This window comes from Sciurus vulgaris (assembly GCF_902686455.1).
Source record: "Sciurus vulgaris genome assembly, chromosome: 2".
Classification (NCBI taxonomy): domain Eukaryota; kingdom Metazoa; phylum Chordata; class Mammalia; order Rodentia; family Sciuridae; genus Sciurus; species Sciurus vulgaris.
Genome location: NC_136462.1, coordinates 1,769,966 through 1,796,476, shown reverse-complemented (window position 1 = coordinate 1,796,476; position 26,511 = coordinate 1,769,966). Strand labels below are relative to the sequence as shown.

General features: G+C 62.1%; 3 gene segments (V, D, J or C); all 3 read right to left on the bottom strand.

Annotated features, from left to right (window-relative positions):
• Window positions 1-26,511, bottom strand: part of LOC306653293 (immunoglobulin alpha-2 heavy chain-like) — a 460,569-nt gene that overhangs the window by 7,579 nt on the left and 426,479 nt on the right.
• LOC306653295 (immunoglobulin heavy constant epsilon-like) lies at window positions 5,046-7,712 on the bottom strand. The segment is given in 5 exons: window positions 7,316-7,712; window positions 6,432-6,725; window positions 5,971-6,294; window positions 5,562-5,882; window positions 5,046-5,488 (listed from the first exon to the last, which is right to left on the bottom strand).
• LOC306653297 (immunoglobulin heavy constant gamma 2-like) lies at window positions 22,556-23,432 on the bottom strand. The segment is given in 2 exons: window positions 23,081-23,432; window positions 22,556-22,969 (listed from the first exon to the last, which is right to left on the bottom strand).

Here is a 26,511-nt window from a genome sequence, read left to right as displayed (position 1 = left end):
TGGGGGCTCTGGAGCGGGGCCTGGCTGCACTTCCTCCAAGCCTGCGGGATGGAGTTGTGCTCTGTGACAGTGGCCAGCACACAGGGGCCCATGCGGCGGGCATGTGTTGCCCACATCCTGGGGCCTGTGGGGTCTCATGCTCTGGGCATCAGTCAGAAAGAAGACACTGATTTTAAGTCCTCTGGGTATAAACTGAGGAGTGGGATAGCTGGGTCAAATGGTGGGTCCATTCCAAGCTTTCTGAGGAATCTCCATACTGCTTTCCAGAGTGGCTGCACCAATTTGCAACTCCACCAGCAATGTACGAGTGTGCCTTTTCCCCCACATCCACATCAACACTTATTATTGCTTGTGTTCTTGATAATAGTCATTCTAATTGGAGTTAGATGAAATCTTAGGGTGGTTTTAATTTGCATTTCTCTAATTACTAGGGATGATGAGCACTTTTTCATGTTTGTTGATCACCTGTACATCTTCTGCCGTGAGGTGTCTGCCCATTTCCTTGACCCCTTTATTGATTGGGTTCTTTGTATTGTGGGTGTAAAGGTTTTTAAGTTCTTTATAAACTTTGGAGATGAGTGCTCTGACTGAGTGTGTGTGGAAAGATTTCCTCCCACCCTGTAGGCTCTCTTTTCACTTTATTGATTGTATCCTTTCCTGAGAAAAAGCTTTTTAGTTTGACTCTATTCCACTTATTGATTTTTACTTTTATTTCTTGTGATATGGGGGTCTTGTTAAGGAAGTCTGATCCTAAGCCAACGTGATGTAGATTCGGGCCTACATTTTCTTCTATTTGGGGAAGGGTCTCAGGTCTAATTCCTAGATCCTTGATCCATTTTGAGTTGAGTTAGTACTTAAAATCAGCATACCACAATGATGTAGCCACATCAATGTTCATAGCAGCTCAATTCACAATAGCTAGATTGTGGAACCAACCTAGATGCCCTTCAATTGATGAATGGATAAAGAAACTGTGGTATATATACTCAATGGGATATTACTCAGCTGTAAAGGAGAATAAAATTATAGCATTTGATGATAAATGCTATAATTGGAAAATATCATGCTAAGTGAAATAGGCCAAGTCCAAAAAACCAAACACCGAATGTTTTCTCTGGTAAGTGGATGATGATGTATACTGAGGGAGGTGGTGGGGGAGAGAAGAATGGAGGAACTTTGGATGGTGTAGAGGAAAATGGGGTGGGAGGGGGTGGGGGACAGAAAGATGGTAGAATGAGACAGCATTACCCTGTGTACATGTGTGAGTACATGAATGGTGTGAATCTACATTGTGCACATGGAATGAAAAGTCGTACCCATTTGTGTACAATGAATCCAAAGGCAGTCCGTAAAAACAAAAGATCTTAATAAAAAAAGAAAGGAAGAAAGAAGACTCTGGCTCTCCTGTGGGACGCTCTGGATCCAGTGCACGGGAGGAGGGCCCGGCTGGAAGGAGAGCCAGCGGGCTGTGGCCTTGGCCTCTTTGGAAGCCCTCGGCCCTGCTGTGAGCAGCTCGCCTGCCTCGGGAGGGCCTCCCGAGCTCCTGTCTCCTGGTCCCACTCGCTGCCCACGCGAGGCCTGTTGCTCCCCAGCTAGGCTGCTCCAAGGGGTCCTGCGGGAGGACAGTGCCTGAGGACTGGGGCCCTGGCCAGCCCCAGCAGGCCCATTTTCATCCTGGGTCAGAGTTCACAGGACTCTGGACCTGCTACCCTGCTGCAGGTCTCCCTGTAGGGCCCTTGCCCTGCTGATAACAAGGGCGCTTGGTGCTGGCCTCCAAATGGCCTAAATAGTTCACAGCCCTCGTCCAGGGCCAGGGCCCCGCCTCGAGTCCTCCTGCGGGGCTCTTCTTCACGTTATTGCTGCTGGACTTTTCCTTCCGCGAGGGACCCAGCGCTCATCTTTCTTGTTTCTTATTGGTTCCCGAGTGCTCTTTGTTTCTGGAGAACCCTGCCCTTGGTCGTGCGTGTTCGTGGATAATTCCCACTGCTTTTTCGTGGTTCTGGGGGTCTGACACCAGGCCTCATGCCTGCTAGGCAAACACCATGCCTCTGTTTGATCTGATACAGGGTCTTGCCATGTTGTCAGGCTGGCCTTGGGCTTGTGTGGCTCTTGCTGTGGCTTCCTGAGGAGCTGGGAGGACAGGCGTTCTCCACTTCTGCTGGGCTTCACAGAGATCCGCAGCACTTCTCTAACCAGGACACTGCCCGCCACGCTGAGGAGGGGCACGGCCCTGCCGTCATCCTGCCTGGGCCGTGCCTGGTGCCTGCTTGGTCTCCCTGTCCCGCAGGTGTCCTTCCCAAGGACAGCAGCCAGCTCTACGCGGCCCTTGCTAACCGCGCTGCACTGCTCAGCCACGAGAGGGGTGTGCGGGATGGCTGGGGGCAGGGGTGGGATTGGCCTGCCGGTGTACGCTCAGGGTGGATGGACTGAGGTCCTGGGAGGCCACACGGCAGTTGCCTCCAGCAACTTGCATCTGAGCCCTGGCCAGGGCTTGACGCCTGCTCTGACCAGGCCATCGGCCCCTCTGGTTTTGCCTACGGCAGGTGATTGCTGCCTTTACCTTGCTGAGGAGGGGGCATGAGTCTGGGCTGGAGGCCAGAGGGGTGGACAGGCCAGAGGTGTGGACAGGCCAGAGGTGTGGTCAGGCCAGAGGGGTGGACAGGCCAGGGGACTGGTGTTGAGGGCTTCTTGACTGGCCCCTCCCTTCCCTCTGGACCTCGCCCTCCTCGGGGTGTCTGCCTCCGGCTCCCCTGGTAGCACAGACACTTCCCTGAAGCACGCTCAGGAGACCTGGGCCGTGGGAAGGAGTTTACTAAGAAGTCCGGGGTGGGAACAGGACAGGCTGCAGGTGGCCGGGCTGTGGGCGGCGGGCTCCCCTTTCCTGGCTGTGGGACCCTCTGCCCAGCCCAGGGGCTGAACGGCTTGTCTGCCTCATTCTGCAGGGACGGGGACAGGCCCTGGGTGTCTGCCTGCAGGGGTGGGGACCTTGGCTTCAGTGTGTTCGCTCAGAACAGACGCCACCCTGAAGGCCGAGGGCCTGGCGAGCCCCGGCAGTGGGCGCCCGCCTCGCTGCCGGGTGCTGCTCTGGGCTGGTCTCAGAATGGGGTCGGGTCTGGGGCCGGTGGGTCTCCCTGGGGTGGAGCCTGGGGGCTGCGGAGCCTTCTGGACTCTGGTGCGCTGGCAGTTGGGCCCCAGCTCTGGCCCTGCTGGGGTTGGTCTGCTCCCTCCTCCTGCCTGGGCAGAGCTCAGCCATGGGAGGCTCGGACGTGGAGGCCAGGGCTGCGAGGCGCAAGGCCCTGGGCTGGAGGCTGTTGGCATGGTTGTGCAGCGCCGAGGGGGGGGGGGTGCTCCGCAGCTCTGCAGAGACGGCCCGCCTGGCCTGGGGAGAGCGTGTGCGTGAGGGCGGCCGCGCTGGCCTGCGGCTTCTGGGCCCCCCCGCCGGGCGCCAGGCCCCACCTTGACGAGGGTGATGGTGGCGCCATAGCTCAGGCTGAGCAGGAAGAGGGAGACGAAGACGCAGGTGCTGCTCCACAGCTCGTCCAGCTCCGCGCTCTCCGCCTCCTCCGCGCACAGCTCCTGGAGGTCCAGCTCTGGGGGGGCCGGTCAGTCAGTCCTCCCGCCCGGGGAAAGCCCCTGAGGCCCTGCAGCAGAGCCCTCTGCCAGCTCCCAGGGCTGGGGCCCAAAGCCCACCGTCAGCTTGCAGCTCGGGGACCCGGGGCCTCGCCGACTCCTGACCCTGACTCCTGTCCTCTGCCCCACCAGGCCTCCTGGGAGGCTGGCCCGTTTCTCCCCTCTATTTCCCCCACCTCTCCTGGCTCCTGGAGGCCCATAGTTGGCCCTTTGCCAGAGAAAGCCAGGCCCTCGGGAAGGGCTCTGAGCTCTGCTCCTAGGTGCTGACCCCAGGGCTCGGCGACGCGTCTCTGAGGGCTGGCCCAGCTGTACACTCTAAGCCCAGGCTGTGGGGTCAGAGCGTCCTCCTGGTCTTGCATGGGACCAGCCTCTCTGGGACCTTTCCAATTTGCTCTGCCCCCTGCCTGTCTCTGGTCACCTGAGGTCAGCGGCCCTCCCCTCGGTCTTAGCCTGGCCTGGGCTGGGGTGGGCCTGGGGTGGCCCCTGGGGCGCTGGGCTCCCTGCCTGGCTGCGCCTCTGGGCACAAGCCTGGGGTGGAGCTCTTCTCAGGCCGAGGGCCACCTGCCCTCCAGCCCTGGTGCTGCCTGCGGCTGCCTGTGTGGGCAGGCCTGGCAGTCCTGAGGTGCACGCCGCCCGGCTCTACCCCGTCCTCCAGGCCTGGGGACAGGCGTGCAGCCTGCCCTGGGCTGTGATGAAGCAGGGCTGCTCAGTGGAGCTCACACCCCTGGTGTGGTGTCCATCTGTGCCCTGTCTGCGGGGTGGGGCCGCCAGGGAGGGTGGGCAGGGGAGCCAGGGCCTCAGGAGGGGTTGTGAGGGGCGCTGGCATCCCAGCTGCAGTGTGAGCCCTTGGTTCCTGCCTTGGATCCAGTGGCCCAGGTGTGTGGAGGGGGGACCTGGAGTGGTCTGGGCCGGAGGCAGCCATGGGAGGCCGGCACAGGCCCGCGTGAGCTGGTGTGGCACATTCCGGGCTGCCCACTGGCCAGTGACAGGGCAGGTGCTGCTGGAGGTGCCCCAGGTGTGCGGGCATGCACGGCACAGGCCTGTGGCTGGACATGTGTGTGTGTGGCTGGTGTCCCCTCGGGTGGCTTTGGGTGGAGTGAGGTCGGCAGCAAGGCTGAGGACACGGTGCCGACGCAGAGTGTGAACACGTGGTGGGGCAGTCAGGGCATGAGGTGAGTGGGCACAGAAGGGGGCTGAGGGTCGAAGGGGTCGCCTGGGGGTGTGGTGCTCGTCTGCCACCCTGAGGACCTCCAGGCTGTGCACTCCGATGTCGACTGCCGCCCACACGCCCGGCCAAGAAGCGGGCCCCACTGCCCCGGGCGCTCAGCACCCGGGGCTTCCTTCCGAGGAAGGTGATTCCGCCCTGCAGCCCTGCCCGCCCCAAGAACGGCACCAGAGCCGTGAGCAGGCTTGGTGGAGTTTATTGGGGTGGTTCCCAGTGTCGTTACAACAGTGGCCAGAGGTCTGGCTGGCCCCGTCGCCCTGCTGGACAAGGCCTGGGAGGAGAGGCAGAAAGGGAGGCGTCATTTACCAGGGCTCCTGGACACCGTTTCCTCCAGGGTCCTGCGTCCGGGCAGTGCCTCGTGGACCACGCGGCAGGTGAATGTGTTGCCTGGCGCCCAGTCTGCCCTGGCGACCTCCAGGCGGCTGAAGAGGAAGAAGGCGGGGTGGGCAGTGTGGGTCCGGAGGGGTGCTGTGGTGCTCTGCTGGTCCCTGTGGACCTGCCCATTGCGAAGCCACTGCACAGAGATGTCCATGGGGAAGAAGTTCTGGACCAGGCAGGTGAGGGTGAGCTTGTCCTGGCTCCCCGGCTCCTCGGGCGGCAGGAACACGTGGACCTTGGGGACCATGCGCTTGCCTGTGGACAACAGGGGTCAGCACAACCTCCTGACCACTAGGGGCCTGCCCGCCTGCCTGGATCCGTGACCTACCGGGGGCCTTGGCGAGGGTCCGAATGATGGGCTTGGGCAGTTCAGGGTGCTTCACCATGCACCGGTAGGTCTCGCCATCGATCCAGTCCTTGGCGTCCACTGGCAGGGTGGAGGTGATGCTGAATGTGGCGTTGGGCTGCTTGGTGGCCTTCCAGGGGTCTGGGCTCACTGGCTTCTGGCTGTCCCGGGTCCAGACCACCTCCACGCCCTCTTTGCTTTCCAGGTCCACCACCAGACAGGTGAGCTTGGGTGCCGTGCGGACATACAGGTCAAGCGGGCTGGGTGGGATCAGGTAGGTGCTTATCCCTCGTGGCTCGTGATCTGTGGGGGGAGAGGGGAGAGGGAGCATGAGACCCACCTTAGCTGCCTCTGCCCCGGGGTCCAGCTGTCAGGGCGGGAGGGGCCGCACCTGGGCACTTCTGGGTGTCGGCCCGGGAGGTGAGGCCGTGGGAGGAGACCTGGCAGGAGAAGGTGCTCTCGGACATCCAGTCTTCCTGGGTGACGTTGATCTTGCTGTGGGTGGAGGCCAGCTTGCCTTCCTGCTTGGGTGGGGCGGTGGATGAGGCTACTTCGGAGAGTGGCTTCCCATCCTTCAGCCAAGTGACCACGAGGTCACCTGGGGTGTAGCCAGAGATGAGGCAATAGAGCTGGATGAAGGAGCGGGACCCAGTGGGGTCACAGGATGATTGGAAGAGCGTCACATCGGGGCCGGTGAAGTTGGAGGACAAGCAAGCTGGAGCAGAGGCGTGAGCTGTGAGTGTGCGCTCTGCGGCACGCCCCTCCCCCAGGCCCCAGCACCTGGCCCAGGTCCCCAGGCACCTCTGGAAGGCCCTGCTGCTGGGACTGCGTTCTCTCGCGGGGTCTGCTCACCTCGGAAGGTCCTGTTAGCCTGGTGTGTGGATGGGGCGTGGCCCACACTGCAGGTGAAGCTCTTCCTGGCCCACTCCCCGGTGCCAGAGACTGTCACCTGGCTGGTTCTGGCCAGGAGCCCAGAGCTGAGTTGGGTGGTGGGGAAGTTCAGGGTGCTTGCGTTCAAGGAGCCTGTGTCCCAGGTCACAGTTACCGGCTCTGGGAAGTAGCCCATGACCAGACAGCCCAGTGTCACAGAGGTGGCGCTCTTGCAGCAGGATTGCAAGGGGAAGACAGACGGCTTCTGCACAGAGGCTGTGGGACAGGTCCAGGTCAGGCTGGCCAGGCCACCACCTGTCCACACTGGGGACCTGCTCCAGCCCGGGGCCAGATGGCCTCTGACCACCACGTGTCCACACTGGGGACCCCGCTCCAGCCCGGGGCCAGATGGCCAGGCTTGGATAGGCCCAGTCCTCATTCTTGGACTCCACCTCTTCCCCCCAAGTCCCAGGCCCAGGATGCCATTGGAAACCCTGCGCCCCACCTCAAGGGCTCCCAGGACCTACCCACCCTCAGTCCTGAGGACCCAGAGACCCCGCTCCCAGGGCCCAGGGACACAGAGGCCCCAGGAGTTCCCGATTGCCGCTTTGTCCCTAGCTGTAGACCCCATTGGCTAGGGACCAGAGTCTTCACAGGACTACCCACGTCTCCCTGCCCCATTCCAGAATTGTGGGCCTACCATGAAGGCCCCCGTCCCCCGCGCTCTGCTCTGAGAAGTTGGTGGCCTTGGCTCCTTGGACATGTGAGCCCCTGTCTGGTCCTCCCTACACCTCAGCCCTTGCCTGCCTGACCAGGATTCCCTGGCCTCCCTGCCAACCTCCTAAGAGAAGTTGGGAAGAACTGACCTTGACGCCGCAGGGAGGAGGACAGAAGCCACGTCGGAGGCCACCATAGTCCTACCCATGGTACTCCGGGTAGGACACATTCTGTACCACTCCCTGGCTCTCCCACCCAGCTAGGCTTGGTATGAAAGCCGGCTCTAGGCCCCCAAAGCCCAGCGTCCAGTTCAGCTCTGTCCACTCTGCTTCACTGTGCCCCACTCTGCCCACCCAGTCTAGGCGAGCATGGTGCAGAAGACCTTGTGCCAGGCCGGCCAGAACCACTCCAGACCAAACAACTTGAGGGTGCATTTCCCCACATCAGCACACTTGGCAAAACAGAGCGGAGCTCAGCCCCTCAGCCCAGCACTGCCCAGTTTAGTCCAGCTCAGCCCAGCCCAGTCCAGCTCAGCCCAGCTCAGTCCAGCTCAGCACAGCCCAGCTCAGCTCAGTCCAGCTCAGCCCAGTCCAGCCCAGCTCAGCCCAGCTCAGTCCAGCTCAGTCCAGCTCAGCCCAGCCCAGCCCAGCCCAGCTAAGTCCACCTCAGTCCAGCTCAGCCCAGCTCAGTCCAGCTCAGTCCAGCTCAGCCCAGCTCAGCCAAGCTCAGTTCAGCTCAGCACAGCCCACCTCAGCTCAGCCCAGCCCAGCTCAGCCCAGCTCAGCCCAGCTCAGTCCAGCTCAGTCCAGCTCAGCCCAGCTCAGCCCAGTCCAGTCCAGCTCAGTCCAGCCTAACTCAGTCCAGCCCAGCTCAGCTCAGTCCAGCACAGTCCAGCCCAGCCCAGCACAGCCCAGCTCAGCCAAGTTCAGTCCAACTCAGCTCAGCTCAACCCAGCCCAGTTCAGCCCATCCCAGTCCAGTCCAGTCCAGCTCAGCCCAGCTCAGCCAAGTTCAGCCCAGCTCAGCTCAGCCCAGCTCAGCCCAGAACAGTCCAGCTCAGTCCAGCCCAGCCCACCCCAGCTCAGCCCAGCTCAGCCCAGCTCAGCCATGTTCAGCCCAGCTCAGCTCAGCCCAGCTCTGTCCAGCTCAGCTCAGCTCAGCTCAGCTCAGCCCAGCCTAGCCCAGTCCAGCCCAGCTCAGCTCAGCTCAGTCCAGCCCAGCCCAGCTCAGCTCAGCCCAGCTCAGCCAAGTTCAGCCCAGCCCAGCCCAGCTCAGCCCAGAACAGTCCAGCTCAGTCCAGCTCAGCCCAGGCCAGCTCAGCCAAGTTCAGCCCAGCCCAGCCCAGCCCAGCCCAGCTCAGCCCAGCCCAGCTCAGCCCAGAACAGTCCAGCTCAGTCCAGCTCAGCCCACCTCAGTTCAGTTCAGTCCAGCTCAGCTCAGCCCAGTCCAGCTCAGCTCAGCCCAGTCCAGCCCAGCCCAGCCCAACCCAGCCCAGCCCAGCCCAGCTCAGCCCAGCTCAGCCAAGTTCAGTCCAGCTCAGCTCAGCCCAGCTCAGCCAAGTTCAGCCCAGCCCAGCCCAGCCCAACCCAGCTCAGCCCAGAACAGTCCAGCTCAGCCCAGCTCAGTCCACCACAGCCCAGCTCAGCCCAGCACAGCCCAGCTCAGCTCAGCTAAGCCCAGCCCAGCTCAGCTCAGTCCAGCTCAGCCCAGTCCAGCTCAGCCCAGCCCAGCCCAGCCTAGTCCAGCTCAGTCCAGCTCAGCCCAGCTCAGTCCAGTTCAGCCCAACTCAGTCCAGCCCAGCTCAGCTCACCCCAGCTCAGCCCAGCCTAGTCCAGCTCAGTTCAGCTCAGCTCATCCCAGCCCAGCTCAGCCCAGCTCAGCCCAGCTCAGTCCAGTTCAGCCTGGGACAGCTGTTTTAGCTCATTCCTGCCAAGCCAGCTCACTCCATATCAGTTTAGTTCAGTCCAGTACTGACCTTGCACCTCAGTCCAGCCTACCTCCATCTAACTCAGCCCTGGGCAACTCTGCTCGGTCCCAGCTGCTCAGTCCATCCCTTCCCAGCCCGATTCTACCCAGCTTAGCCTAGGACAGTTCAGCCCAGCCCAGCACCACTAGCTCATCTCAGCCTGGCAGTGCCCAGCTCTGTCCAGCTCAGCCCGGACCAACTCTTACAACCCAGCCCAGTTCTGCTCAGCCCAGCTGCTCAAGCCAGCTGTGGGCTCCTGCCAGCCTGCTGTGCAGTTGAGCACAGGACAGTGCCCTGCTGCCACTTGCTCTCTTGGTGACATCTTGTCCTAGCTGCTGCCAAGCAGATTCACACTTGGTTCAGGGGCAGCCTCTGAACACCCTGACCTCGGCCTTGGGCTTGGCTCAGCCCTGCCTGGAGCAGCTTGGCAGTGCTGTCTTCCTGGGTTGGGCTGTAGGCTGTTTGACTCCCTGAGCCCCAGTTCAGGGAAGGGATAACGGGGACTCGCAGTGAAGAGGCGTGGTCCACGCTGGGAGGTTGGCCCCGTGTCCCCTCCCCCCTCAGTGGCCCTGGTAGCCTGTCCCTTCCTGCTGTTTGGGCCAGCCTTCTATTGAGGTTCCCTGTGTGCTGGGATACCTGATGTCCTCTGTTGCTCTTGGGGTCAGCCTGGCCAGCTCCATCTGTAGCCATCTGTCATGTCCCTGGACAGATGGCGTGAATCGCTAGCAAACCTCATCATTGGTTCTATGCCCAGACCATAGGGCCTGGGGGAGGGAGCTCGGCCTCAGGGCCCTCGGCTAAAAGTGGGGTGGGAACCCCCGGCCCTGGAAGTCCCCTTTTCTCTCTGTTCTCGGGAAGTCGACTGAGCCGTGCTGGGGTCTCAGGTGAGGCCCTTTGCAGGGAGGCACACGCATGTTCTGGGTGAGGCCCTCCCTCCCTACAGCCTGGTCCCGGCCTCCCCTGCAGGGCTCTCGTGTGGGAGCCACGTGAGGGCTCGGCAGTGTCCCTGCCTGCCCCTCAGGTCCTGCTGCCCTGGAAAGGGAGCTGCGCCAGGCTTTGCCACCCTCCCTGCGAGCAGAGAGCTGGGGAGTCGAGGCTCCGGGCCTCGTGCCCCAGATGTGGACGCCCAGGGCCTTCCCTGCTTCCACCCTTGTTCCTGCATCAGGCTTGGAGCTGGTAGCTGGAGGCGGGTGACCGAGCATCCTGCAGCCCCGGCCCCCGGTTGTGTGCTGAGGGATCCAGGAGGCACAAGGGTCGGGCACCCAGCCAGTGAAGGCTGGTATGGAGCCGTGAGAGCTGGCCCGTGGCTTTGCAAGGCCCCTGCTGCTGCTGGGCTCAGCTCTGGGGGCCTGGTGGGGATGTGCCACCAAGGGGTGGGGGCTGTGTGTGGGCTGGGCTGGGACCGGGTGGCCAGTGTCGCACTCAGGTGTGGACCCAGGCCTGGCTGGGGCAGGCCTTCCCTCCCACTATGAGCGTCCTGGAGGGCCAGATGCACCCCCAGGGAGGTCACAGGCCATTGGGCCAGGCTTGTCAGCGTGGGGTCCTGGGGGATGTGCCAGGCCTCTGGGGAGAGTCATCAGACCCGTCCTCTCTACCCAGGACACCCAGCCTCAGTGGCATCCGTGCAGGGGGCTCAGGGGTGGGGCTCTGTGAGGCCTAGTGCCCTCAGGGAGATTTCCAGACAGCTTGGAAGACCTCAGAATGGAGGCAGGTGGTGTGGGGGCTGCTCCAGCATGGCGGGCCTGGGGGTGAGGTCTGGGGAGACCAACCTGGCCTGTTCTGCCCCTCCCAAGAGGACCATCCTGGCCACCCACCCCACCACACTGAGGGACAGAGGCTGTGTGGGAGGCTAAGGGGTAAACGCCTGCTTCTTGGAAGCAGCTGAGGTTCCGAGGGAAACCACAGGGTGGGAGCCCAGGGGCCCAGGGGAGGGCAGGCTCCACCTGGCCCACCCGCGTCTTCCTCTTGCTCTCTCCGGGCTGTGGGCACGAGGGGCAGAGGCCTTTGTGCCCAACCTGCCTGGCCCTTGGCTCTCCCTGACGCTGGGATGTGCTGGGCTCTGGTGTGGGGCGGGAGGCTCCCGGGGGAGGAGGGGTGCCTGCAGCTCCTGAAGCCCCGGTCCCACCCAGGGCCTGTCTCGGGGTGGCACACACAGTGAGTTTTAAAGAAGTGAGGTGCTTCAAGATAGTGGCACCCCTCCTTCTGCTCTGGAATCTCTGTGTTCTTCCTTCAGCCACTGAGCTGAGGCAGGATGGCACCCCACCGCCTGCGCTGGACCCAAGGCTGCTTTGCTGCTCAGGTGTGGGGACCTGCATGCCTGCCATTCTCCGCTACTGTGGAGTCTCACACCTACACACAATTTTAGCCCCACAATATGCCACTCTGATTTTTGCTTTGAAACAATCGATCGTCTTTTCAGGAGTCAGAGGAAAACGAAGGTGGTTTTCTGTTTCTGTGTGCTCAAGCTCCCGGGCTCTTCTTTCTGTGTGGTGGAGCCGAGTCCCCACTTGGCATGAAGCATGACCTTTACCGCGGGTCTGTCTGTGCCTATCTGGAATTTCCTTTCACCTTCTTTTTTGGAAGACGTATTGTCACAGGAGAAGGCTTCAAGGAGCCCGGAGAGGGGAGCTCCCCTGGGAGCCTTGATGTCCTTGGAGAGGAATTCCAGCAAGGTCGGGCGGGGGCAGGGCGGGGCTTGGCTTAGGAAGTGAGTGCACGTTCAGCGGGGAACGTGAGCCGCCTCCAGAGGGGAGAGCAGCTGGGTGTGGGCTGGTGCTGGAGGCGGGCAGGGGGAGCCCCACGTGCTGGGCAGAGGCCCAGGGTGCAGTTCTGGGGCGTGTGCTCAGGTCTCCTGGGTGCTTCCTTTGAGACTCATTTCTCTTCTTTGTTCCCAAGTTCCTATCGCATCTTCCCTAGAAAGGGAATTCTGGTGGATCACTTCCCTGCACTCCATTAGGGTGGTCAGCTGTCCCCTCTGGCTGCCACATTTTCCAGGGGCAGCAGCTGATCTGTCCCCCCAGCTGCTTCCGAGACTTTCTCTTTTCCTCTGGTCCCAGCAACCTGGAGAGATGGGGTGAGGAACCACAGCACCTCTCTTGGTATTCTGAATCTGTAAGTTGGTGTTTTCTGCACAGTGGAAACCTTTTTCTGTATTTTTTTGAAGATGTTTCCTGCCCCATTTTTTTCTCTGATCTTCATCTGTGACTCCAATTTCACAAATTTAGAAAGCTTCATATTGAATTATGGGATTTTGAATCTCTTCATTTTTTCCCAGTGTTTTTCTCTCTGTTCCTTGGATGATTCAAAAGAATTTCTATTACTATGTCTTCAAATCTCCTGACCTTCTCATGCATTTTCCAACCAGCTGTCAAGCAACACATTTTTAAAAGATTTCACTGTTTTTTAGTTCTAGAACTTTAATTTATTTCTTGAGAATATTTTCAATATTTTCTTACAAATATTTTCTGTAGAGAGTCCCTATTGATTCACTCATTATGGTAATGTTTTCCATTAAGTCTTTGATGAGAGACTTCTTCAAAGTCCTTGTGATATGTCTGTTTCTCTCATCTTAAGCCTGATCTCCAAGAACTGCTTTTCCTGTTGAGTGTGGGTCTCGTTTTCATTTTCTTCACATATGTTGCAGCTGACGTGTAGTACCGACGGTGGCGCTTGGACCTTTCCTTGGCAGAGTATTGATGGTGGTGATGATCGCTGCTTGGAGGCAGTCTCGACTGCCCTGTGCTGACTGTGCTGCGTCTCAGGACTCCCAGCCTCACAGGGGTGCCTTTCTGCTCACCCTGCAAGTATCCCCTGCAAAGGCACAGCCAAGGCATTGGACCAGGATGCGTGGAGTTCACGTGCATGCATGGGTGCTCCCTCAGGGGCTCCTTTCTTTCATGGACATCTCCCCTTCATCTCCAGCAGCTCTTGAAGTGCTTGCTGTCCTGGATTCCTCTGGCAGGGAAGTCTGCAGTCTTCTGCTTGGTTTCTAGTGGCACCAGCTGTGTCTGGGGTGACATCAGACAGGAGAAACCCTTCCAGGGACTGGTCATGCTCCAGTACCTTTGGGCCAGGCATTTGACAGTTTATCTAGGGCTCACAAGTGCTGTCAGCCACGGGGTCACTGGAGTTGGAGCTGCTCCCTCTTTCGTGGCTTTTCTTTTCTGTTTCCCTGGTGACGAGTGTGGTTCAATGTCCTGTGTGCCCAGTGGCAGTTGGAGATCTTTGTGAACCCTGTGGTTCTCATGCCTAGTCCTCATTGAGCCACTTGGATTTTCTAATTGATCTGTAGGTGTTCTCCATACATCCCGGATCTACCTTCACCAGTCACATGTTAATGGAAACGTGAACGACAGAAACAGACGGGGCGGCTCGAGCCCCAGTGGGAAGCAGGCTGTGCCTTGCACACTCCCGGGCTCTGTGGCGCGTGGTGCTGTTCCTAGTCCTTGAGCTGCTCTACGGCTCCTGTGCTACAGAGATGGACAGCAATACCTGTTCTGTCTGGAGCGGCAGCAGGACAGCTGACTCCTCCTTGGTGCCCATGGACACAACCAGGTTTGCATCCGCTCATGAACTCACCTTCCAATCCCATCTGTTATGTGAGTGCGGTGCTGAGTTCTACTCTGAACTGGCTACCAAGCCTTACTTAATACAATAAACAATAAAATCTTTGAAAAATCTTCATTCTCAAGATCATATTGCTTTGTGAAGACTCTTCTCCCATGATGGCCTGTGTCCCCAGCAACCCTGCCTGTGTCCAGAGGGCAGGAGGCCAGGCGTGGAGCAGACCAGGGCTGGCCAGCATTCCTGCTTGCTCTGCTCTGAAGTGCTCCTAGAGAGCCTGTCGGCCACCCTGCGGCCCTGTTCTCCAGGGCTCGCTGGGGGCAGGAATGGAAGGTGGTAGGTGAGACCCTCTGTGAGGCTCACATGGCTGTGTGTTGCAGGATGGTCCCTGTGTGGCCGGTGGGTGTCATAGGAAGGCCCCGTGTGCCCACATGTGTCTCATGATGGTCCCTGTGTGGCCGGTGGGTGTCACAGGAAGGCCCCGTGCGCCCATGTGTGTCTCATGATGGTCCCTGTGTGGCCGGTGGGTGTCACAGGAAGGCCCCGTGTGCCCACGTGTGTCTCATGATGGTCCCTGTGTGGCCGGTGGGTGTCACAGGAAGGCCCCGTGCGCACACGTGTGTCTCATGATGGTCCCTGTGTGGCCGGTGGGTGTCACAGGAAGGCCCCGTGCGCCCACGTGTGTCTCATGATGGTCCCTGTGTGGCCGGTGGGTGTCACAGGAAGGCCCCGTGCGCCCACGTGTGTCTCATGATGGTCCCTGTGTGGCCGGTGGGTGTCACAGGAAGGCCCCGTGCGCCCACGTGTGTCTCATGATGGTCCCTGTGTGGCCGGTGGGTGTCACAGGAAGGCCCCGTGTGCCCACGTGTGTCTCATGATGGTCCCTGTGTGGCCGGTGGGTGTCACAGGAAGGCCCCGTGCACCCACGTGTGTCTCATGATGGTCCCTATGTGGCCGGTGGGTGTCACAGGAAGGCCCCGTGTGCCCACGTGTGTCTCATGATGGTCCCTATGTGGCTGGTGGGTGTCACAGGAAGGCCCTGTGCGCCCACGTGTCTCATGATGGTCCTGGTGTGGAGAGTGGTGGGCGTGTGTGTCTTGTGACAGGCCCAGGTGGTGTGTGTGTGTCCCCTGAAGGGCCCTGTGTGGGTGGCGTGTGTGTCCCCTGAAGGGCCCTGTGTGGGTGGTGAGTGTGTCCTCTGCAGGGCCCCGTGTGGCAGTGTGCCTGGCTGGCTTGGGGTCCTGTGTCCTCCTGACCTGGACCTCCCTGCCTCCATGTGCCGTGGTCCCGGGAGGTGGAGAGTGCAGTCTTGTCCCCGAGGGCCTGCCTGTCCGTGGGCTCTGCTTGGCTCTGGCCTGCGTGAGGGGGATGGCGCTGGGTTCCCGCTCTCTGGGGCCCCCTTACTGGCTGGGGCTGTGTCCTCTTAGCAGGCACTGCTGTGGGGGTGGCAAGACAGTGGGCGGGTCCGCCCACCGGGTGGGCTGTCAGGACTGCGTGGGGTGGAGTGCAGTTTCTGAGGGGGGCTGGCTGGGCACGTGGGGCAGATGGGTGTCTAGTCAGGCTCCTCCCCTGGCACAGGGACTCAGCTCTGAACTGGAGGTGACATTCAGAGGGCCTCGGGGGCCCAGCTGGGTCTCATGCTTAGTCCTCGCCTTGCCTTTGCAGGCTCGGTGGGTCCCAGGGTCCCCACTGCCTCCTGGAGCCCGGTCCTGTCCTCCTCAGCCTGGCCTGGCCCTCTGTCCTTGGTTTTTGTCCTCTGCTGAGAGCCCAAGGAGCTTTAGCAGCCCCATGCTGGGTATTAGTGGACTGCAGGTCCAAACTCTGCCCCCTCACCCCCGGTTGACCAGTCCTTCTTCGGTCCAACCAGGGCACAACCCGCTGCCCTGTGACTCGCTGGGTTTGTGGGTGAGGCCTGTGGACTCCAGGTCCAGGGACCTCCGGGTCAGCATGCCCAAGGGCCCCACTCTCCTTCCAGGTCCACACGTCCATTCTGCATTCTGGGCCCACCAAGGATGCCACACCACATACACACACACGGACACTGTGCTGGACATCACCCCGTGATGTCACTTGAGTGTCCCATGCAGACATCGCACCACGTGCATCACCCGGCAGGTGCACAGATCGATGTCCCGCGTGGAAACCACACAGTGAGTGTCAGGGCAGGGCACCTGAGTGGGCTCAGGGACACCCAGTGAGGCACAGCCTGGAGCCTGGCTGGTCCTGAGCTGCAGGGACAGGGGGTCCCTGTGCCCAGGTGCGCAGACACTGAGAGACCCGGAAGGTCGGGAGGAGGACGGGAGCTGAGGGCGTGGGGGCCTCAGGAGGCAGCCGGAGGCCGACCCGGGTCACACGGTGTAGGGTCAGGGAGGCCTGAGGTGGGTGCCTGGAGGGCTGGGGCAGTCTGTTCTGGGTCTTCCTGTCCAGAAGCAGGACTGTGGGGTCAGCCAAGGTTTGGAAGGACCTTGGGGCCCCCTGGGAGGCCCACGCAGCTGAAGGCTGACAGTTGGTCCAGGGGAGGGACCCAGGAGGCAGGACAGGCAAGGGGAGGGAAGGGTGGCCCCTGCCAGTCTGGCTCTTGGTTAGGTGACGGGGGGAAGAGGAGGCAGGTGTGGACTGAGCCCACCGTCCTGTGCCCCGGGTGAGCAGCCGGGTGGGAGTGGTCACTTCCATGTGGACCAGGCAGCTCTCAGGGCATGCCGTAGCTGAGGACGTGGGCCAGGCTGGTCCTAGGCTCTAGGCCAAGGCCCTGTTGACCATACTGGTTCAGGTAGAGCCAGGAATGGGGCCGGGGACCTCAGGGACGGCCCCACCTCTGCCCAGGAGCCTCTGCCACTTGTGGGAGGCAGGTTCTACAAGAAGCATTCTCTCCTGCCCTCAGCCTGCTGGCCAAGGAGTGACCGGTGCCTGTCCTTGTCCTGGCCTTCCATTCCTCAGCCTGGCTGGGCCATCCACTCTTAGGAAAAGTGGCCTGCACCCTCCCTGCCTGCAGACCAGGAGTTCCTGAAGGCCCCAGAAGGCAGAAGTCCAGAGGCCTGCTCTTCACTCAGGGTGGTGGGAAGGAGCCAGCCTGCGGTGCCCTGGGGAGAGCTCTCCATCTTGCTTGCCCTGGAGGGAGGATTGCTGTCCCACTCTGGCCTGGGTGGCCCTCTGGTGGCCCCAAGATGCTCTCCTTGGGATTGGGACTGGCTGTGGCCCTTCAGCCCAAGTTCTGCCTCCTGCACCCGACACTGTGTTCTGAGGCCTGGGAGAACTGTCCAGCATGCCCAGCCCAGGCCCAGGTTCTCAGTGGGCATTGGCATCAAATCCCACACCTGTCTTGGCCTCCTGCTCCCTGTGTGGCTCCCGAGGCAGCAGCGCCCCTGGCGTGTGTCCAGCCCCGAGCCCAGGGCAGAATGCCACTCTCCCCCATGGAGGCCACCCTTCCCGACCAAGACCCAAATAAGCAGTTTCCAGCAGCTGGAGGCCTGGCCCCTAAACGCCCTCCTGGGAAAGCAGACAGAATGTGCCGCTGCAGCTCCCAGGGCCTCTGGTTGCAGAGGCTCTTCTGGAAAGGCCTCTGACCGAGTCTGCTCTGTCCCTAGATGCCACGCCTGCTACGGCCCAGGAGCATCCTTCCAGGACCAGGGAGTCCCCCTCTGCAGTGTCTCATCGGGAGGATGGGCTGAGTCCCACCCCTGTGGGAGGACAGAGCCCGATGTTGACCTGGTCCAGCCCAGACACAGCTGGCCTCGTCTGTGGACACTGAGGGCCCTGGCAATTCTTCGCTTCCTGGACTCTGCAGAGCCCCATTGCCCCTCCCCACTCCCTCTCTCTCTTGGAAGGGGAGAAGGGCTGGGCTTGCAGTGGAAGCTCCCTGTTCTGCTGGCCTGCCCTTGGACACCAGGGTGTGTTCACTGGTCTCTGCAAACACCTCTCCACCTCTGTGCCTCTGCCAGCTGCTCGTGGCACCCAGGTGCCACGGGGGCTGAGTCGGCCCCAGAGCGGGTCATACCTGACCTGGTTTGGGGTGCTTGAGACTTGGGACTGATGCTGGAATGCTGGGACTTTGGGGATGTCAGGCTGGGATGGCACTTCCAGTGAGGAGGCTGGGGTGGTTGTGGGCTGAGCTGTGCCCTCCACACCCACATGCTGGGTTCCTGCCCCAGGACCTTGGAATGGGTTGCATTTGGATGAGGTCACGGGGTGGGCCTGATACAATACGACTGTGTCTGTTTAAGAGGAGGCCAGGACTCAGACAGGCACAGGGGACAACCCCTAAGGACTGTGTGTAAGGCAGCCTGTGTCCTGTCATGGCTGCTGGAGCTGACCAAGCAGCACACACGCTTCCTGCCTGGTGTGGCAGCTGGGGACACTCTGCTCGGTCAGCCTGCTCCCCAGATCTCCCCCAGAGTGACCGGGACAGGCACAGGCAGCATCTGATAGGGAGGAACATGCCCCCATGTAGGGAAGTTTCCAGGGTCAGGACTGGCTGGCCAGGCAGCAAGTGAGGCCGAAGGAGACGGGGCTGGACAGGCTGGACCGGCCTGGCCTGGCCTTGTGGCCTTGCCTCGTGAAGAATGGCGGGGGCTGGTGGACACAGCAGAGCCAGAGGCACAGGATGTTCGAAGGACGTTTTACTGTCTGAACAGCTCCAGACGCGGGAGACGCTGACAGAGCCGCGCCACTGCGTGCTTCCCGCGGCTCCAGTGGGCAGGCCCGGGCGTGGGCGCCTGCTTGTCTCTCTTCCAATCTGGGGATTCTCACGCGGTGTCTGCTCCTGAGAAGCGATAGCAGAAATGGAACCTGGGGACCTCTGTCCATTGCCACTGCCTGCCAGCTGCGGCTCCCAGGCCCTGGGCTTTCTGGATGGGCCCCTCATCCAGCTGCTGCCTGCGGCCCGGCTGTGTCCGGCCCTCCTGGGCCTCTCTGTGCCCGGTGCCTCAGCGTCCTCCGGTCCATGCCTGGCCTGCCTGGAACCGCTCCAGGCCACTCTCCTCTCCTGGGCTCTCTGCCCAGCACTGGCCAGGGCTCCCACAGTGGCCACATGTATCCAGGTCCTTCTGAGGGGTCTCCCTGGTGGGAGCTGGGTCCCATGATGGCAGGTGACATCCTGGGCCTCCTCTTTGTCCCCTGTAGAGAGGGTCCCGAGTTGCTGTGCCTGTGGGTTGAATCCCACCTCTGAGAGTCCAGCGGGTGGGTCAAGAGGAGGGACCCGTGCAGAGTCCCTGTCACACAGGGGGCTGCTTCCCAGGAGCTAGAGAGATGTGGGTTTGCAGAATTGCCAGGGTGGAGCCTGGCCGGGCGTGGGCTGGAGAGAAGGCCATCTGCGTGACTGCTGGCGAGGGTCTGCCCAGCGCTTCCCAGCTTTGGTGGCAGAGGTCCCCCCTGCAGTGGAGGCTGGAGTGGACAGGATCAGGGCCAAGCTGTCTCTGCCTAGGTGTACACCAGCAAGCTGGCCTCAGCCTCCTCCTGGTTGCGTGGCCTGCCCCCTGACGGCAGGGATGTCCTGTGAGGGTGCCCATGTCCCTTGCTGGCCCTGGCCAGTGTCTTGGCGGCTGCGGCAGGGTGGTCTGTGTCCAGGCCACTGAGGTCTGGGGGTGGAGCCTGCTCTGCATAAGGTCCTCCAGAGTGGGCAGGGGTGGGCTGGCAGCGTTGGTGAGCCGTAGGGTCAGAGGGCGATGAGGTCAGAGGGCAGGCGCAGCTTGGGTGCCAGGCTGCTCGCCATGATGGGTGGTCCTGCGGGGGTCTGGGAGGCCCTGAGCCCCTTGCAGGAGGGTGGCCCTAGGCCCCCTGCTGGATCACGTTCCTGTAGTCAGGGGCCATTGTCTGCTTCAGCTCCACCACCGAGGAGAAGATCCAGTTCACCTGGGAAACAGTACAGTGAGCCCACAGGCCCCCAGGGAGCTGGGGACAGCATGGGGCGGGTGGGGACAGTGGGAAATAGGGTGAGGGACAGCGTGGGGGGTGGTGTGAGGACAGGTGGGGGATGGGATGGGAACAAGGGGGGAGAGTGAGGGATAGGGTGGAGGACAGCGTGAAGGACTGGGTTGGGGACAGTTGGGGACAGCATGGGACACATTGTGGGACAGTGTGGGGAGAGTGTGGGACACATCATGGGACAGTGTGGGGACAGGGTGGGACACATCGTGGGACAGCGTGGGGACATGGGACACATTGCAGGACAGCGTGGGGACGGCATGGGACACATCGTGGGACAGCGTGGGGACAGCGTGGGACACATCGTGGGACAGTGTGGGGAGAGTGTGGGACACATCGCGGGACAGCGTGGGGAGAGCGTGGGACACATCATGGGACAGTGTGGGGAGAGCATGGGACACATCATGGGACAGTGTGGGGACAGCGTGGGACACATCGTGGGACAGTGTGGGGAGAGCGTGGGACACATCATGAGACAGTGTGGGGACAGGGTGGGACACATCGTGGGACAGTGTGGGGAGAGCGTGGGACACATTGTGGGACAGTGTGGGGACAGTGTGGGATACATTGTGGGGCAGTGTGGGGACAGCATGGGACAAATCGCAGGACAGCGTGGGGACAGTGTGGGACACATCATGAGACAGTGTGGGGACAGGGTGGGACACATCGTGCGACAGTGTGGGGACAGCGTGGGACACATCATGGGACAGTGTGGGGAGAGTGTGGGACACATCATGGGACAGTGTGGGGACAGGGTGGGACACATTGTGGGACAGCGTGGGGACATGGGACACATCGTGGGACAGTGTGGGGACAGCGTGGGACACATCGTGGGACAGTGTGGGGACAGCGTAGGACACATCGTGGGACAGCGTGGGGACATGGGACACATCATGGGACAGTGTGGGGAGAGCGTGGGACACATCGTGGGACAGTGTGGGGATATGGGACACATCGTGGGACAGTGTGGGGACAGCGTGGGACACATCGTGGGACAGTGTGGGGAGAGCGTGAGACACATCGTGGGACAGTGTGGAGACAGCGTGGGACACATCGTGGGACAGTGTGGAGACAGCGTGGGACACATCGTGGGACAGTGTGGAGACAGCGTGGGACACATCGTGGGACAGTGTGGAGACAGCGTGGGACACATCGTGGGACAGTGTGGGGACAGCGTGGGACACATCGTGGGACAGTGTGGGGACAATGTGGGACACATCGTGGGACAGTGTGGGGACAATGTGGGACACATCGTGGGACAGTGTGGGGACAGCGTGGGACACATCGTGGGACAGTGTGGGGACAGCGTGGGACACATCGTGGGACAGTGTGGGGACAGCGTGGGACACATCGTGGGACAGTGTGGGGACAGCGTGGGACACATCGTGGGACAGTGTGGAGACAGCGTGGGACACATCGTGGGACAGTGTGGAGACAGCGTGGGACACATCGTGGGACAGTGTGGGGACAGCGTGGGACACATCGTGGGACAGTGTGGGGACAGCGTGGCCGACCTTGAAGAGCGTGACAGTGGCACTGTAGCACACGCTGAGCAGGAAGAGGGTGATGAAGATGGTGATGGTCGTCCACAGCCCGTCCAGCTCCCCGTCCTGGGCCTCTGCACAGCTCTCATCCAGGCTCAGCTCTGGGCAGGGATGAGGGGGTCAGTGTGTGGCCCCAAGCTGGAACCTGGGGCTGGCTCCCCGGGAGGCCAGGAGGAAGGCCGCGGGGTGGGCCAGCTTCCTCGCTGCCCTCTCTAGGCGGGCCTCAGCCCCGACTCCTCCAATGCAGCCCAGGCTCAGCCAGGCACCCTGGCTGTGGACGGAGACCTGGACGCTGTGGGAGCACCTGGCTGTCTGCGCCACCCCTCAGTGCGAGGCCTGGGACCCGGCGAGGATGTCTCTGCAGCCTGCGTGGCCCCTGCCAGCTCACAGGTGACCAGGCCCTGAGACTGGAGAGGGGGCAGAGCCTGTCCCTGGCGTGGCCGTGGCTGCAGGGATGGTGGGTCCTGGGGAGGGAGCCGGCCGCGTGGTAATGGGGGTGTGCCTGTGCGTGGGGGTCGACGTGGGTGTGGGGTCCTGGGTGTGCCTGTGCGTGGGGGTCGGCGTGGGTGTGGGGTCCTGGGTGTGTCTGTGTGTGGGGGTTAGCGTGGGTGTGGGGACCTGGGTGTGCCTGTGCGTGGGGGTCGGCGTGGGTGTGGGGTCCTGGGTGTGTCTGTGTGTGGGGGTCGGCATGGGTGTGGGGTCCTGGGTGTGCCTGTGTGTGGGGGTTGGTGTGGGGTGGGGTCCTGGGCGTGCCAGGGTCTGGGTGCAGGTGCCTCCGAGGGGAGGGCTGGGCCTCTGAGCTGGCCAGCGTCTGGACGATGAGTGGGGTTGTGGGTGGCCCCCGTTCCTGTGAGTGCTTGGTGACTGGCTGCTTGCTGGTTCTGGGTGTGTGCAGGTGGCCTGAGTGAGTCGCATGTGCCCATGTGTGTGCAGGTGCTGTGTGGGTTGGTCCAGCGGGTCTGGGCTCAGTGTCCATGTGGATTTCTGGACAGCCCCTCCCTTGGCGCATCCAGGGCTGCTGGATGTGAGCCATACCCCTGGCTCGGCTTACCCCTGCATGGACACAGAGAGACCCTTGGCTAGGGAAGCAGGACACATGGACAGACTCTGATGGGGAGCTGTGTGTCCTGTCCTGGGGGCTCTCTGGGGTTGTCTCCCTGATCAGCCCAGAGTTGCTGGGGGCTGAGGAGAAGGTCTGGGGAAGGGGTGTCTCCGTCCAAGCCTCATGCCCTGCAGGGGCAAGCCCCAGCCAGCTGGTCAGACACCGGCTCGGGGTCTGGCCATGTGGGACTCTCGCTCTCCCTAACCTGACACTTGGGCCTTGGAGGCAGGCCGGACCCACAGCCCTCAGCCCAGGTGGGCCTGGAGTTCTCTGCCTCAGAAAGAACCAGGACAGTCTTGCAGGGTCCCAGGGCAGCGCTGTGTGCTTTATTTACGCGGGCAGGGTGAGGGCGGGTGACAGTGTCCTCGTGGGTGAGGACTTGCAGGATCATTTACCCGGAGACTGGGACAGGGTCTTCTGTGTGAAGTGGTTGTGCAGAGCTTCGTGCATCACGGAGCACGTGAAGCGCGTCCCTGCCTGCCACCTGTTCCGGATCACGTTGAGCTTGCTGTAGAGGAAGTAGGAGCCGTCTGCGTCCTGGACGGGCAGGGTGGTCTTGTAGTCCTGCTCTGGCTGCCCCTGGCTCTCCCACTCCACAGAGATGTCGCTAGGATAGAAGCCTTTGATGAGGCAGGTCAGACTGACGGTGTTCTTAGTCAGCTCCTCCTGGGCCGGGGGCAAGGTGTACACCTGTGGCTCCCGGGGTGTCCCTGTGGAACAGAAGTCAGCACAGAGGTCACTGCGGGGCAGCAGAGGGCCAAGCCAGGCTCCATGTGATCGGGAGGTCCCATGCAGCTGCCCTGCCCGCTGCCCTCTCACACCTCTCTTTTTGGAGATGGTCTTCTCGATGGGGGATGGCAGGGCTTTGTTGTTGACCTTGCACTTGAACTCCTTGCCCCTCAGCCAGTCCTGGTGCAGGATGGGGAGGACACTGACCACACGGAACGTGCTGTTGAATTGCGCCTCCCGTGGCTTCGTCTGGGCTGTGTGCACCTGCACGTTGTCCACGTACCAGCTGAACTGGACCTCAGGGTCCTCCTGGCTCACGTCCACCACCACGCATGTGATTTCGGGGGTCAGGGAGATCATGAGTGTGTCCTTGGGCTTTGGGGGGAAGATGAAGACGGACGGTCCCCCCAGGATTTCAGAAGCTAGTGTGGGAGAGACGGGGGAGGCGGGTCAGCACCGGGGGTCTGCCCTCTGCCCAGGGGCTCCTCTGGGCACCCGCCCCCTCCTGCAGCTTAGGAGAGGCCTGCTGACTTACGTGGGCATCTCGGCTTTTCATTAGGGCCTCTCTTGGGAACTGTGGAGAGAAGGGGGGTTACTGAGGTCTGGAGGAGAGAAGGCGCCTGCAGGGGGCGGGTGTGTGGCCCGGGTGGGCTTGGGGCGGGCCAGGCTGCTCTTGGATGCGGCTCTTGGCAGGCCTAACACCAGCGCCGGGGGCATCCGGACCGTGCCTGCCCTGGGCCTGGTGGAGACAGCCACGGCCTCTCCCTGAGCATGAGAGGCATGGCAGAGGCCTCCAGGTGGGAGACAGACCAGCCTGGCTCCCGGCGCACTGCCCGCTGTAGACGGGCCCCTTACCATTGGTGTCCACCTTGGCGCTGCTGGCTGGGTGGTGTACATTGCAGACGATGGTCTGGCTGGTCCAGGTGCTGGAAGGCACAGTCACCATGCTGCTGAGGGAGTACAGCCCTGACTGCAGGACGGCTGGGAAGGTGCGGACTCCACTGGACAGGGATCCTGAATTCCATGTCACGGTCACCGGCTCTGGGAAGTAGCCCTTGACCAGGCAGCCCAGGCTCACTGAGGAGTCAGACTTGTCCCCATAGCAGGGGGCCAGGGGGAAGACTGATGGGGCCGTAGTCTTGGCTGCAAGAGAGAAGGCACGGAGTGAACCGTGTTGGACACAGCTGGACTCAGGCCTGCAGAAAGCCCTCTGTCCTTGGCTCTCCCCAAGGATCAGGCAGGTCTCTTGTCCGGCCTCAGGTACCCACCTGGCAGGCCCCCGCACCCCACCAAGGATCCCAGACCAGGCCAGGCCTGTTCCTGATGGGCTTCTGAGGCTGCAGAGCCAGCCTTGCAGTTGGCTCTGAGCCCTAAGTGTCACCACCTGCCCCTGAGAGAGGGGCTGTACCTGGAGCCTTTCCACCTGATGGCCTGCTGGACCTGTGTGACACTGGGCCTCCTGCCCCGTGCTTGGTTCTGCCTGTGGGTGGGTGCCACCGTGGCCCCCACTGGGCCCACAGGCCCCCTGTCCCCACATGGCCTCCTGTGGGCCTCTGGTCTGCCTGGTGGCCTTTGTTCTCAGGTCCCCTGAGCCCTGTGCTCTGTCCTGTTACCTAGGGGTCCTGCCCTGGGTGAGTTTTGGCTACCTCTGCCTGGACTCTGCCCCCTGTACCTAGACCCAGAGCCCAGCCCTGGACTTAACCCTGCGGGGTCAGGTGTTTTGGAGGGGGCTCTGAGCCGAGGCCCATGCCCTCCATACATGGGCCCGCTTCCTCGTCACCCCACCCCCGCTGAGCTCTGGCTCGGCATTGGGCCTCGGACCCTCCCCAGGTCCTCCGGCCCTGCCCCCGAGGTCCATGGGCTGCTCTCGCTCTGCGCTCCTCCTGCACCTCAGGGCTCCTGTGCCGCTCTGGCCTGGCCTCGGTGGCAGCTCCTCAGCCCTGAGCTGCCCCAGCACCTTCCTCCTCAGGGCCTTGGAACTCAGCACAGGATCCCACACCCAGCACAGGCCAGAGCCTTTCATGGCCCTAGGCCCTCCCCTCCCCTCCCCTGTGGGGGGCCAGCTTCCCCGGAGCCAGGGGAGACCCCTGGCCCTCTCTGGTGCTGGCCCAGCAGCTCTGGGCCCTCAGGAACAGAGTGCACCCCTACCCCTGAGGAAACCAAGCTGGCCTCCTGGCCCCCTGACCCTGGGTCCCTCCCCTCAGCCCCAGGACCCTGCTGGCCCCCTCTCCCTCACCAGCAGCCCAGTCTCTCGCAGCTCTTGCTCAGGCCCTGAATGGCCCCTCGTCCTGCCCTCTGTGGGGTGGACCACCCCGAGCACCCCGTGCTGCCCCCACAGGCTCTGCCCTCTCCTGCCTCCCCACCAGGTCCTGGGAACACAGCCAGGGCTGCCATCTGGCTCACGTGGGAGCGCCAGCCCGGAACCCTCTCCACCCAGCCTGGGCCCTCCTGGCCCAGCACTGGTTGTCTCTGCAGCACATCTTCCCCCTCGCCTGGGAGCCAGGGAGCCCTGAGCCCCTTTCCCCTTCTCCAACCCCTGGGCCCGCCACCCCTCGGCCCCCGCTCTCCCCTGTGCTGCAGGCACATACAGCTGGGGGGGCCAGGGAACGTGGACAACCCCAGGAGCTCAGGAGACTAGAACGGGGTGATCTGGGGCAAGTGGGAGGGTAAGACAAGCAGGTTCCTTGAGTCCTGGGGCTGCCCAGGTCCCTCCAGCAGCCTACCTGCCCCAGCTCACCTGTGGCAGCTCTGCCTCTGGCCCCCCTGCACTAGGGCTGCTCCTGCCCACCCTGCCCTCCCTCAGCCCAGGGTTGGCCCTGCCTTTGGCCTCATCCCCTTCCCAGGACTGGGCTTGCTTTCAGAGCCCTGGGCGCCCATCCTCTCTCTGGCCGACTCTTCCCAGCAGAGCCCCTCCTGGGTGAGCTCCTGGACTCTGTGACCCTCTCCCCCGTCTTCCTCTATTGCCCCCAACTCTGGAAGCTTCACCTAGTCCCCTTTGCTCGGCCTGGTCAGCTATCTTGTAAGCACCAGCTTCTGGAAGCTCAGTCTCTTCCTACAGGCAGCTGACAGCTGCTTCCTGAGCCCTCGGCCCCTCCTCGCTCCTCCCGACCCCTTCTGCCTACCTCCAGCTTGAACTCAGCACAGCTCACCACTCCTTTCTGCTCTGGGCAGCCTTCAGGCCCTGCCCACGACTGCCCAGCTCAGAGCAGGGCCCTCTCTCAACCTCCTGAACTCAGGGCTGCCCTCAGTCCCCTGCTGTTGTTCTCTGGATGCCCAGAGGCCCTTGCTGGCCACTCCTGCCCTTGGCCTTGGCTGCCCAACTGGCCTGGGCAGGATGCTTTGTACCTGGTGCTGTACTTCTGCTCCCCTGCGCTGTCCTCTGTTCAGAAGGATCCTGCCCTGAGCTCCCCAGACCCTCATCAGTCCCAGTTAACCTGCATCTGCTCAGCTCCTGCAGGGACCCAGGAACCCTGTAGCAGGACTCTCCATGCCCTATCTCCTGGAGTTGCCTTTCCATACCCTG